The sequence below is a fragment of the Natator depressus genome, chromosome 4 (genome assembly GCF_965152275.1).
Source record: "Natator depressus isolate rNatDep1 chromosome 4, rNatDep2.hap1, whole genome shotgun sequence".
Taxonomy (NCBI): domain Eukaryota; kingdom Metazoa; phylum Chordata; order Testudines; family Cheloniidae; genus Natator; species Natator depressus.
Genome location: NC_134237.1, coordinates 103994263 through 104007636, shown reverse-complemented (window position 1 = coordinate 104007636; position 13374 = coordinate 103994263).

The window sequence follows — 13374 nt, the reverse complement described above, 5'->3', positions numbered from 1 at the left end:
GTCCAAGTGAGGAAAGAATAGTTTCATGACACTTTGGACAAAGACCCAGCCCCCACCCTCTCCCAAACCCATCTTTCCTTCCTCCAGATAATGTCGGGGGCTGTGCAGGAAGGGGTGGGGATGATTGGTGGCTTGTGTGAAGGACTGCCTAGGTATGGGAAGGGAAAGGGAAGCCTTTGGTTGTGCCAGGAAAGTCAGAGCTGTCCATTCTCCCAGTGATCATTTCAAATGTTTTGTACTGTTCTTAGTGTCTGTCTCCTCCCCACACTGAGCCATTCTGCAGAAGTCAGGAGAAGAGGAGGTGGGTGAAGCATCCACTCCAGTGGTTGTGCAAACACAATTTCAGATCCCTTGCCAGTGGCACGGCAACTGTTAAATCTGCAGTGTTAAATCCAAAAGTCCAGGGAAGCAAATACATTTCCTTGTGCTTTTTAATGCTGCTCGCTGGACACAGGGACTTGACTTTCTGGTGATTCAGGGGGGTTTTATGGGTGGATGGACTTTTTCTGCGGTTCTCTACTCCTCTTTCAATGGGAACTCCATCTGCTGCCATAAAATACAATCAATTTCTTCTCAAATTGCTATCTAGTCTTGTAAGAATAATTCAGCGAACTTTTGGTGTAGTAGAAATTAAATCTGGTTCTTCAGGTTTAATAACAGAACAAATGTGCTTGATCCACCTTCATAGCTCATCCACTCAGCAATTTGTAGAGGGTTGATCAATAGCAGGAATATCTCTCTGGCACAGGTTGTCCTCTAAAGAACTAGAAAACCACTTCTTTTTTTCCATTTTGGAACCTTCAGAACATCTATGTTCTCCAAATGACTGCCAGCCTTTAAAGATCAGAAAGGTAACTTGATAACATTACCCTTGAAGGATCTGAACCCCACCTCAAGCAGTCTATCTGTGCACTGTAAATATTACAATATTTTAATAAAAGTAATGCAGGAACTTTACAATTTTTAACCTCGGCTCCTTCTTCGTGGGCTGAAAAAGTAGCCTGAAGGAAGCAGGCTTTAACAGCTCCATTCCTGGGCTTCTAAAAAGTTTTAATATTGTGGCCTTCGACAGCACAGTTACTTTTTTAGAAGGATTTAGGTACCTGTGAAGAAAAAAATTAAATATACTGTTGCCCTGGTCTTTGAGTTGGCAGGGCATCCCAATGCTGAAAAGAAACCCATTCGGGTAGTATTGCAGGAGCAGCACCACAGAAATAACAAAGGTGGAGAAGAACCCTGGAAGACCTGCACATTTGCATAGATAGCAGTCAGGAGCTGCTTCATTCTGAAATTCTGCAGCCACTGTTCATCATCCCAAGTTTCCAAGACAAAGTGGTCCCACCATACCATACTGGGTTTCCAGGACCAGAAGCTGCAGTCCACCCATGGTCTTACCATTGCAATCCCACCACTCAATACATCTGTTCCATGGGATGGTGGATTTTCCATTCCCCCTCTGGGTCAGCTTCCTTCACTGTCTGAAATCTCTCCGGACCAATTCTGTTCAATATCCAGTACTGCACTGCATGAATATTTGTCCACTGAGCAGGAGCAGAACCACAACTTCAGGGACTTCTTCCATGTTATAGCTCTATAGGTCCATGATACTCTGTGGAGCCATGAAAACTTACATCTGCTCAGAATCTGGCCCAACATTAAAAATGTACAAAAGGATCATTAAATCAGAAGTAATAGATAAAATATTGGGTCTGTGATATTCAAAGTCATATGGTATATTTTGAATGCTTTTCTTTAGCAATTATTTGAAGGAACTAAACCACAAACCTTCAAATATGATCAGAATTGGAATATGCATCTCTCTGCATTTTTAGTAAAGACAATTGGATTATTCTCCTATTATCTTGTATTTTAATGAAGAGCAAAAACTACAGAGCTACAACCCCAAGGACACTCTGTAAAAATAATTAGAAGAAAATACATCACTTTCCTATTAAAATGAGCATGTCAGAATACAGCCCTGTAATGTGTCATTGGCCTATCATTAGAGGATAATGAGAGAAATAGTCAATTATTTTCTTACTAGCCTAATGTGGAGTGATAGAAAGAGGGCCACTTGGATACAGAGAGTGGAAGACTGAAATGATTAAAATATATATAATATCAAGTGAATATGGAACAGGTCTCTTCTATGAAGTCTGATCAAACTACTATAATCCATTTCCAAGATGAAGTGTCATTGTCCAATACTTATAGGCAAATGCTCTGTTTATGGCAGAGGAGAGTCTGGACCTAAGCCCAAAAAGCTTAGAAAAGGGTAATATCAGTTGTGTAGCATGCACCACTGTGTGGGAGTTCCTTCTTAGGGGCTCTGTTAGATAAGCTTTTTCACAGAGAGGAAGGGAATTTACTAGGGAAGAGTGGATGCAGGCTGCAGGATTGGCTGGACTCTACTGGATTTTTCTCTCCAGGTTGAGCAAGGTAGTACAAATTAATGATGAGTTGGAATTAACCTCCACCTGTTTTCTTTACAAGCCACCATGTGAAGGTGAGATATAAGGCCTAGCTATGCCCAGAGGACTCCATTTTGCATCAGAACTGGTGGGAGGGGGAGGAGACAGTATGGAGGCATAAGACCTTGGCACAAATGACAGTGTTTCTCTCCTGGATCCACAGAAGCAGCATGTTTTGAGGGCCAACCCCCCATTATTCTTTAGTGTTGGAAAGGCAGACAACACCTCTACTGGTGTATTTAGAATAAATTCTACAGGAAGATTCTGGCCCCTTCTCTGACCACATACGCAACACAGGTGGTTTGTAAGGGCTATAAAACAAACTAAGCAGCCCAGAGAAAATTCCCCCAAGCAGAAGAAGCATAGGACCAGAGTACAAGCCTACCCTGTAATCCCTGGGATTATGGAGAATGGAGAAGTCCTAGCACTTAGTTTTAAAGCTGTTCTGGACCGCAGAGCACCATTTGAGCGACCCTGTGCAACATCACAGTTGAGCACCTTCAGAGAAGTGGAGCACTTTATTACCACTATCTTTAAGGAAGGAACAGAGACACTTAAAAGCAGCCCTGCTATTAGTAGCAGCTGATAGATTTCACAGTGTCACCACAAACAACTTCATCCATCACCAGGAGGAGATCATCCTCCAAATCAGTTAGTGTTGTTTCTGTTCCATAAGCATCCAGATTGATAAGGGACAAGGGTCTGAGGCAACTAGACATTGTGAGAGTTATCTCAGCACAACTATTTTGACACTCTTGACCAGAAAGAGAAGATGGGGCACAGTGGTAATTGACCAGATTGTCAAAAAATTGTGGTTTTGAGTGGAAGTGGTATAGATGATTTGTTAATAGAAGCAGGCAATTTGTTCTCATTCAAGGTAGCACTTGGCTATGTCCACTAACAAGAGACCCAATACTTCTGCACTGGTTTTCAACAGACAAGGACATGGGTCCTGAGCACAGTTTGTTGTACAACATGCTCTCAACACCCCCAGTACTTCAGAACATGACACTGACTAAAACTCAGGGAGAGAAGACTGGGCATTTGTCTCCTCAATAACTCGTCCTGCTCTGACAGAGACAGACAGTTATGTTTCAATATGAGAGATTTTATCAACACACTTCCCAGTAGGAAGTGTTTAAATCAGTAAATGAATAGATGCAACTCAGATTTACCAAGCCATTCACCACACAAAACAACTCTTCTGACCAAGACTTTGCAAATGTTGTGGTGGAGGCAATGCAAACTTCCTTTGCTTCCCAGACAGCAATGGCATAAGACAAACACATTTGCTCTCTCTCAGACACACACAAAAATCACTGAGGCAATCAATCAACTTCAGGCAGAAACTTCTGCCATTCACATTCCTCTCCCACTTCAGTTGCAACAGCACATCCATAATACAGTGAAGCCTGTGAGGTCAAACCCTGCAAAGAGGTTACTTAAGAGGGCACTTCATCAGTGGCTAAGGACAACAAAGTATTATTGATTCCACAAAATGATTGACAGAGCAGTCTGTTGGAATAACTCCCTCAAAGTTTTCTAAAAACACAATGGTTTCATAAGTTTTTGAGGGAAGACTATAAGGTGCACTATAAGGTGGGTAGAAAGTTGGCTAGATTGTCGGGCTCAACTGGTAGTGATCAATGGCTCCATGTCTAGTTGGCAGCCAGTGTCAAGTGGAGTGCCCCAGGGGTCGGTCCTGGGGCCGGTTTTGTTCAATATCTTCATAAATGATCTGGAGGATGGTGTGGATTGCACCCTCAGCAAATTTGCGGATGATACTAAACGGGGAGGAGTGGTAGATACGCTGGAGGGCAGGGATAGGATACAGAGGGACCTAGACAAATTGGAGGATTGGGCCAAAAGAAATCTGATGAGGTTCAATAAGGATAAGTGCAGAGTCCTGCACTGAGGACGGAAGAACCCAATGCACCGCTACAGACTAGGGACCGAATGGCTAGGCAGCAGTTCTGCGGAAAAGGACCTAGGGGTGAGAGTGGACGAGAAGCTGGATATGAGTCAGCAGTGTGCCCTTGTTGCCAAGAAGGCCAATGGCATTTTGGGATGTATAAGTAGGGGCATAGCGAGCAGATCGAGGGACGTGATCGTTCCCCTCTATTCGACATTGGTGAGGCCTCATCTGGAGTACTGTGTCCAGTTTTGGGCCCCACACTACAAGGATGTGGATAAATTGGAGAGAGTCCAGCGAAGGGCAACAAAAATGATTAGGGGTCTGGAACACATGACTTATGAGGAGAGGCTGAGGGAACTGGGATTGTTTAGTCTGCAGAAGAGAAGAATGAGGGGGGATTTGATAGCTACTTTCAACTACCTGAGAGGTGGTTCCAGAGAGGATGGTTCTTGACTATTCTCAGTGGTAGAAGAGGACAGGACAAGGAGTAATGGTCTCAAGTTGCAGTGGGGGAGGTTTAGGTTGGATATTAGGAAAAACTTTTTCACCAAGAGGGTGGTGAAACACTGGAATGTGTTACCTAGGGAGGTGGTAGAATCTCCTTCCTTAGAAGTTTTTAAGGTCAGGCTTGACAAAGCCCTGGCTGGGATGATTTAATTGGGGATTGGTCCTGCTTTGAGCAGGGGGTTGGACTAGATGACCTCCTGAGGTCCCTTCCAACCCTGATATTCTATGATTCTATGATTCTATGACCATAAAACAAGTCCATTGCCTTGACAGGAAGTGAGAGTCTACCTCATATTGAAGGGTATAACGGTCAGTTATGACCTGGGTTTAATATCCAACTTCCCCATTTCTACTCCCACCCAAAACATTGGAGCTGAAACTTGGTGACCTGAATGTATTTTCCACTGGGCAATGAAATCTTGAGCTGTTGTGTGGAGTCATCATAGCTGATGTGGACACGGAAGTCTCAAACCACGATCAACTTTGATGAATCCATTGGTACCACAGGGAGGAACTCAAACATCTCACAGAAGGACTCCAGAGGAGATGTTTGGTCAGGAAATAAGGGAAAATCTGGCAAAATAGGAGAAAAATATAAGGAGACAGGCCCTTAAAAAGCCAGTGACTAAAAGGAAAGTGGGATGTTGCAACCAAAATCTGTGTCCCCTAGAGCTTGTCCATGCAGAGTTATTGACACCTTTTCAACTGCATAGACCCTCATACATTTATGAACATAGATATGATCTTGTGCACAGATGGGCATACACCTACAAGCCTCACTGCTCACACTAGATATTTTGAATGTTTGGCCCTTAATATTTCAGTTGTCTTTCTATTTATTTTTCCCGAGATACTGTGCAGATAACTATTCATGTTTAAAGGACATATAATAGATGGAATTATCTGTAGGGGAAGACTGAAAGAAGTTGTATCAAATCAGTTGATAACTCTTTGGGGGGAAAAAATCTTGTTGTTACATTTAACACTAATAAAAACAGTTACAAACCCACAATGAAAACATTTTCAGGGCTGATCAAGTGAAGAATTGAAACAGTCTCAGGCAATACACATTAATTTTGAACTTTGGAAGGCAGTATTATTTCATGTCTGACAACTTGTAACAAATATGAATATAGTGAATATAGTGTGAGGGAAATGGGTATTCAGCTTATGAAAATGACAAATTATATCTTTAAATTGTGTTAACTCAGCAAAATGTGAAAATATGTCAGATTCTGTTTACTGTTGAACTCAGTTTATTACTTTACTTATCATAATTAAATTAAGACTTCACGAACAATAATTTTTAAAAAAATCTATTTTCTGTCAACACCTGCTGCCTTTTAATAATAACTATTCAATAATAACTTGAAGGAAATAAATAGCTAAAATGGGTGAAGTCCTGTTTCCACTGAAGTCAATGGGATTCTTCCATTGATCTCAATGGAGCCAGGATCACATGCTTTTTGTTTATTAAATTGAACCCAGTAGCTATGTATAAGGTGTCACTATGCCTCAGTGGGTCACAGCTGAGGATGCCAAATTCAGGACAGACTGCTGAGAAATAGGACAGACTCATCCCAAACTGGAGATTATTCTATCATTAGATTATACCAAGTGTCATAAATATAAAGGGAAGGGGAAAACTCCTCTCACCTGTAAAGGGTTAAGAAGCTAAAGGTAACCTTGCTGGCACCTGACCAAAATGACCAATGAGGAGACAAGATACTTTCAAAAGCTGGGAGGAGGGAGAGAAAGGGTCTCAGTCTGTCTATATTCTATCTTTGCTGGGGATAGACCAGGAATGGAGTCTTAGAACTTTTAGTAAGTAATCTAGCTAGGTACATGTTAGATTATGATTTCTTTAAATGGCTGAGAAAAGAATTGTGCTGAATAGAATAACTATTTCTGTGTTTGTGTCTTTTTTGTAACTTAAGGTTTTGCCTAGAGGGGTTCTCTATGTTTTGAATCTAATTACCCTGTAAGGTATCTACCATCCTGATTTTACAGGGGGGATTTCTTTATTTCTATTTACTTCTAAGTCTTCTTGTAAGAAAACTGAATGCTTTTTTCATTGTTCTCAGATCCAAGGGTTTGGGTCTGTGGTCACCTATGTAAATTGGTGAGGCTTTTTATCCAACATTTCCCTGAAAAGGCGGGGTGCAAGTGTTGGGAGGATTGTTCATTTTTCTTAAGATCCAAGGGTCTGGGTCTGTAGTCACCTAGGCAAATTGGTGAGGCTTTTTACCAAACCTTGTCCAGAAAGTGGGGTGCAAGGTTTTGGGAAGTATTTTGGGGGGAAAGACGTGTCCAAACAGCTCTTCCCCAGTAACCAGTATTCGTTTGGTGGTGGTAGCGGGCAATCCAAGGACAAAGGGTGGAATATTTTGTACCTTGGGGAAATTTTGACCTAAGCTGGTAAAGATAAGCTTAGGAGGTTTCTAATGCAGGTCCCCACATCTGTACCCTAGAGTTCAGAGTGGGGGAGGAACCTTGACACAAAGCCAGTAACAAAAATGAACTTCTGTATCACCATACTAATTAACAAGAAGTCAAAATGCAGTCTTGTTAGCCATTCCAGCCCTTGGCTCACCACTCAGATACTGGATATTATGATGAGTGGTTATTGAAAACCAGTTTAATCAAATGTAGGGTCCTTCTAATCCCAAAGGATCAACCACTTAACCAGGTCAATATATAACTCATATTTTACCCAGTAATCACGCTGATGCCAGAAACTAAAAACTAAAGGTTTAATAATAAAAGAAAAGAAGAAGAGAGTTATAAATGGTTAATAGATCATATACATACAAGCGATTGCAAAGTCCTTATATCAAGATTGAAGCAGTAATGGAATAAAAACTGTTAGTTTGCAAAAGTCTCTCTGGAATTACCCAAGTGGATTGGGGGTAATCAGTCCTTGTTTAGAGCTTCCTTGTTAGAAATCAAGTCCAGAGAAAAGAAGCAGGAAATGAAGACAAAATGGAGACATTTCAGGTGCCTTTTTATATCCTCTGCCATGTGCTTGGAATTTTACTGTCTCAAAAAAAGCCCACAACCCAAGTGCATGGAAAATTACTGGCCCAAGATGGAGTCCAAGGTCACATGAACATATCACATGCCCTTACATGTTTTAATGACTCACAGGGGTAGCCATTGCCCATATTCCTTCTGAGGCATCCACAGGAAAGGCTTACTTGATGGAATGGTTTTCTTCAATGGCCCATTGTGAGCTGAGTTTCCTTAATGGGCCATCAACACATAGCTGTCTGAAACTAATGTAAATTTGATGTGGGGGCGGGCGTTACTCAGGAACAAAACACATGTGTAAGATACCAGAACATAGCCAATATTCATAACTTCAGATAGAAAGATGATACATGCATATAAATAGGATAGTCATACTTAGCAAATCGTAATGTTTCCATTCATACCTCACATAACATACTTTTGTTTTGTTAGATTTGTTGCATTTGTATAACAGTGATAATATCAATGATATAAATGGTGATATTCAATCATACAGCATCACTTCAGGTGCTTAACAGTTCAGGATGTAAATATCTTCATATGGATTATGTTTTTATTATTGATTGTTTTTTTCTTAAAATATATTGTTTTTGTCCCCTAAATCTACTGGTTTTTAATGGATTGATTTCCACATGAAAATGCATTCTATGAGAGGATAAGTTTACTGTTGTTGTGTATTGGTTTGTGCATATGGTATGTTGGACTGACTGATAATAAATCATGTTTGTGACAGTTTGTTATATTGGTGTGAGTAAATGATATTACTTTGCTTGTGAGCCACATAATTTTTCATTTCAATTATATTGGTGTGGTCAGTTAATGTCAATATGTGCATTTTATTCATTGATTTGAAAACATATTTTGATTTGAAGAAATAATACATACTTATATGAAAATGAATTAGACTAGTTGTGTAAATTATGTTCGCTCACCTTTTCCATATTTAAAATATGTTGCCTTGGTTTAATTTTATTGATACACACACGTCATAGATAGGGTTGTTTGTGAATTGCCATATGTTAGTTTAAAACTGGAAGCCATAAACTGATTGTTATCTCTCATATCATTAACTATGTATGAATTTTATTAGGCGGTAAGAATGAAACACTCATTTGCACTTGAAAGACATAGAATTCACAAAGCAGCTAAGTATATTCAGAACCTTTTTGGTTTATGTTTGAATTACACTGATTTTCTTGGTTAGAGACACACAGGGCCTTATTCTCCTCCTACTTTTATCAGTATATATTGATGTAAATTAGCAGTATCTCCAGTGAAATCAATGGAGTTATACCAGTGATATAAGCAAGAAATATAAGCAAGATCTGAATCAGGTTCTACATAGTCATCATGGTTATTTGTGTGCTGAGCTGGGTGAACCTGATAGAAGTGTTGGAAAGAATTGGTTCTGACAGAATTTTCATGACAGTTTTATGTGAAGGACTAGATTCTAAATTAGCAAGAATTGCAAAATCAGAGAAAATAGAGTTTTGTATGCTGTCCCAGGACTTACTGGCCACTCAGAGTCTTATATATGTCATTCAATATAAGCTGCAAAATCTCATTTCTCCTGCATGACTATATAGCCTCACACAGTTAATTTGCTGTAGCAATCACCCAGCAGATATGGATTATCAGTACAGTAACAGGATTACATGCAAGATACGTAACATTTTACCACCCAATATGAAAAATCATGCTGCTTATAGATAAAAAACAGAGTGATTTGCTTGAGTATTATCAAGAACAATCCTCTCTTTTACATTCCAGAACCAAATATAGCTGTGGATATAATAATTGAGGAAAAGATGCCTCATCTGAATTGCAGCATGGATCCAGGTGATTTAAAACAGATACCTCATCACCTTCCACCTTCGGGCTCTGGACTCTTTGGGCCAAAAATCAATGGCAGTTATTTAGGTGTCTGAAAAGAGTTCAGCCCTTATGCTTCTCAAGCTACAATATCAACCACAGGTGCCTTGATTTTTTTCTGTGAAATATGCACTTGCAGCATATTATTTTGTGCATGTGAATAAGAGATTGAATTCTTGTTCACATGTTTTGAATATGAAATTTGGGGATCCAGTGCTGAATGTCATCCTTATACTATTAGAAATCAGCCTTTGGGCAAAATGAAGAGTAAATAAAGCAGAAGAAATAAAAATAAAGCCAACTGTGAATATTTGAATATACAGTTGGAAATTTGCATTGTGTTCACTAGCTACATAAATCTTACGGTACCATTTCTGTTCCCCGACTGGACAACATAAATAAACCAATACAGTATGGATTGTTAATTCTACAAAATGTTCCTTCTGAAATTTGCTTCTGGTGAACATTCAAGTATTTGAGGGCATAACTGTTTTTCTGCAAATATTTGTTCTAATAAGTCTTGACCCTTTGAATACTGATAGAACCAAACACGAAAAGAGGGTTAAATTAAAATTCACGTATGGAAATTTTCTTTTGTTAGTCACTCAGTACTACTAATAACTATTTTCTTATAACTATTTATTTTTTCTTAACCCATTTTAGTACGTAGCTCTTTACTAACATAAAACATAAGGTCCCAGCCAACAATGTAAAGTATAGGGAGCAAATTGTGCTCCTTGTGGGACCACTGTTACTGTTTTCTCCCCAAAGGGAAGACTGTATGCATTGCCTTACCTGACCCTCTTTTATTTAAAATAGCTGGATGTCAGACATGGGGCAAGGAAGGGTCTAGAATGTGGTTCAGGGAGGAAAGCCAGCTGACAAAGATGAATATTGACACTTGATCAGAGGAAGCTTTCCAGGGCAGGGAGTGATTACACGTTTTGAATCAGCTACTTGACTATTTTTACCTCCTGCTATGTCAGCGGTTGTGAGCACAGCTTTCTGTGTCATTTTTTCCTACCCATTTTCACCACACTGCCCTGGATTTGAGAGAAGATAACAAAGTTAATCATGAAAGCCTTACAGGTTATCAGGAGAAGAGACCAATGACTGAACAATATTATCCCTCAGATAAATCTCAAACCCTACTGTATTGATCTTTCTCCAAGTGTGGACTAACGAAAGAATACACCATGATAGCATGAGAGTCAAGTGATGACCTAACTATGATCTTGCTATCTGAAATCTGGTAACCTGTTTCTCAAATGTCTTGTATCAATCTGCCGTGGAACCTAAAGAGTTCTAAAAATCACTGTGCCTCCTCCAGTTTCAAAGGAACTTTCCAATCTAGTCCTCCTTACAGGGGCTCCAGTCCTTCACTAATTATATCTATCTATCTATCTATCTATATGATGTAAATTACAAATTAATATTAATTTCTAAAAAGGAAAAGGACGTGTGGCACCATAGAGACTAACAAATTTATTTGAGCAGAAGCTTTCATGAGCTACAGCTCACTTCATCGGATGCATTCAGTGGAAAATACAGTGGGGAGATTTATATACACAGAGAACATGAAACAATGGGTGTTATCATACACACTGTAATGAGAGTGATCAGGTAAGGTGAGCTATAACCAGCAGGAGTGGGGGAAACTTTTGTACTGAAAATCAAGGTGGGCCATTTCCAGCAGTTGACAAGAACGTCTGAGGAACAGCGGGGGGGAGGGGGCGAGGAATAAACATGGGGAAATAGTTTTACTTTGTGTAATAACACATCCACTCCCAGTCTTTATTCAAGCCTAAGTTAATTGTATCCAGTTTGCAAATTAATTCCAATTCAGCAATCTCTCCTTGGAGTCTGTTTCTGAAGTTTTTTTGTTGAAGAATTACCACTTTTAGGTCTGTAATCAAGTGACCAAAGAGTTTGAAGTGTTCTCCGACTGGTTTTTGAATGTTATAATTATTGATGTCTGATTTGTGTCCATTTATTCTTTTACGTAGAGACTGTCCAGTTTGACCAATGTACATGGCAAAGGGGCATTGCTGGCACATGATGGCATATATCACATTGGTAGATGTGCAGGTGAATGAGCCTCTGATAGTGTGGCTGATGTGATTAGGCCCTACGATGGTGTCCCCTGAATAGATATATGGACACATTTGGCAACGGACTTTGTTGCAAGGATAGGTTCCTGGGTTAGTGGTTCTGTTGTGTGGTGTGTGGTTGCTGGTGAGTATTTGCTTCAGGTTGGGGGGCTGTCTGTAAGCAAGGACTGGCCTGTCTCCCAAGATCTGTGAGAGTGATGGGGTCGTCCTTCAGGATAGGTTGTAGATCCTTGATGATGCATTGGAGAGGTTTTAGTTGGGGGCTGAAGGTGATAGCTAGTGGCATTCTGTTATTTTCTTTGTTGGGCCTGTCCTGTAGTAGGTAACTTCTGGGTACTCTTCTGGCTCTGTCAATCTGTTTCTTCACTTCAGCAGGTGGGTATTGTAGTTGTAAGAACGCTTGATAGGGATCTTGTAGGTGTTTGTCTCTGTCTGAGGGGTTGGAGCAAATGTGGTTGTATTGTAGAGCTTGGCTGTAGACAATGGATCATGTGGTGTGGTCTGGATGAAAGCTGGAGGCATGTAGGTAGGAATAGCGGTCAACAGGTTTCCGGTATAAGGTGGTGTTTATGTGACCATTGCTTATTAGCACTGTAGTGTCCAGGAAGTGGATCTCTTGAGTGGACTGGTCCAGGCTGAGGTTGATGGTGCGATGGAAATTGTTGAAATCATGCTGGAATTCCTCAAGGGCTTCTTTTCCATGGGACCAGATGATGAAGATTTCATCAGTGTAGCGCAAGAAGAGTAAGGGCATTAGGGGACGAGAGCTGAGGAAGCGTTGTTCTAAGTCAGCCATAAAAATGTTGGCATACTGTGAGGCCATGCAGGTACCCATAGCAGAGCCGCTGATTTGAAGGTATACTTTGTCCCCAAATGTGAAATAGTTATGGGTGAAGACAAAGTCACAAAGTTCAGCCACCAGGTTTGCCATGACATTATCAGGGATACTGTTCCTGACGGCTTGTAGTCCATCTTTGTGTGGAATGTTGGTGTAGAGGGCTTCTACATCCATAGTGGCTAGGATGGTGTTTTCAGGAAGATCACCAATGGATTGTAGTTTCCTCAGGAAGTCAGTGGTGTCTTGAAGATAGCTGGGAGTGCTGGTAGTGTAGGGCCTGAGGAGGGAGTCTACATAGCTAGACAACCCTGCTGTCAGGGTGCCAATGCCTGAGATGATAGGGTGTCCAGGATTTCCAGGTTTATGGATCTTGGGTAGCAGATAGAATACCCCAGGTCGGGATTCCAGGGGTGTGTCTGTGCGGATTTGTTCTTGTGCTTTTTCAGGGAGTTTCTTGAGCAAATGCTGTAGGTTTTTTTGGTAACCGTCAGTGGGATCAGAGGGTAATGGCTTGTAGAAAGTGGTGTTGGAGAGCTGCCTAGCAGCCTCTTGTTCATATTCTGACCTATTCATGATGACGACAGCACCTCCTTTGTCAGCCTTTTTGATTATGATGTCAGAGTTGTTTCT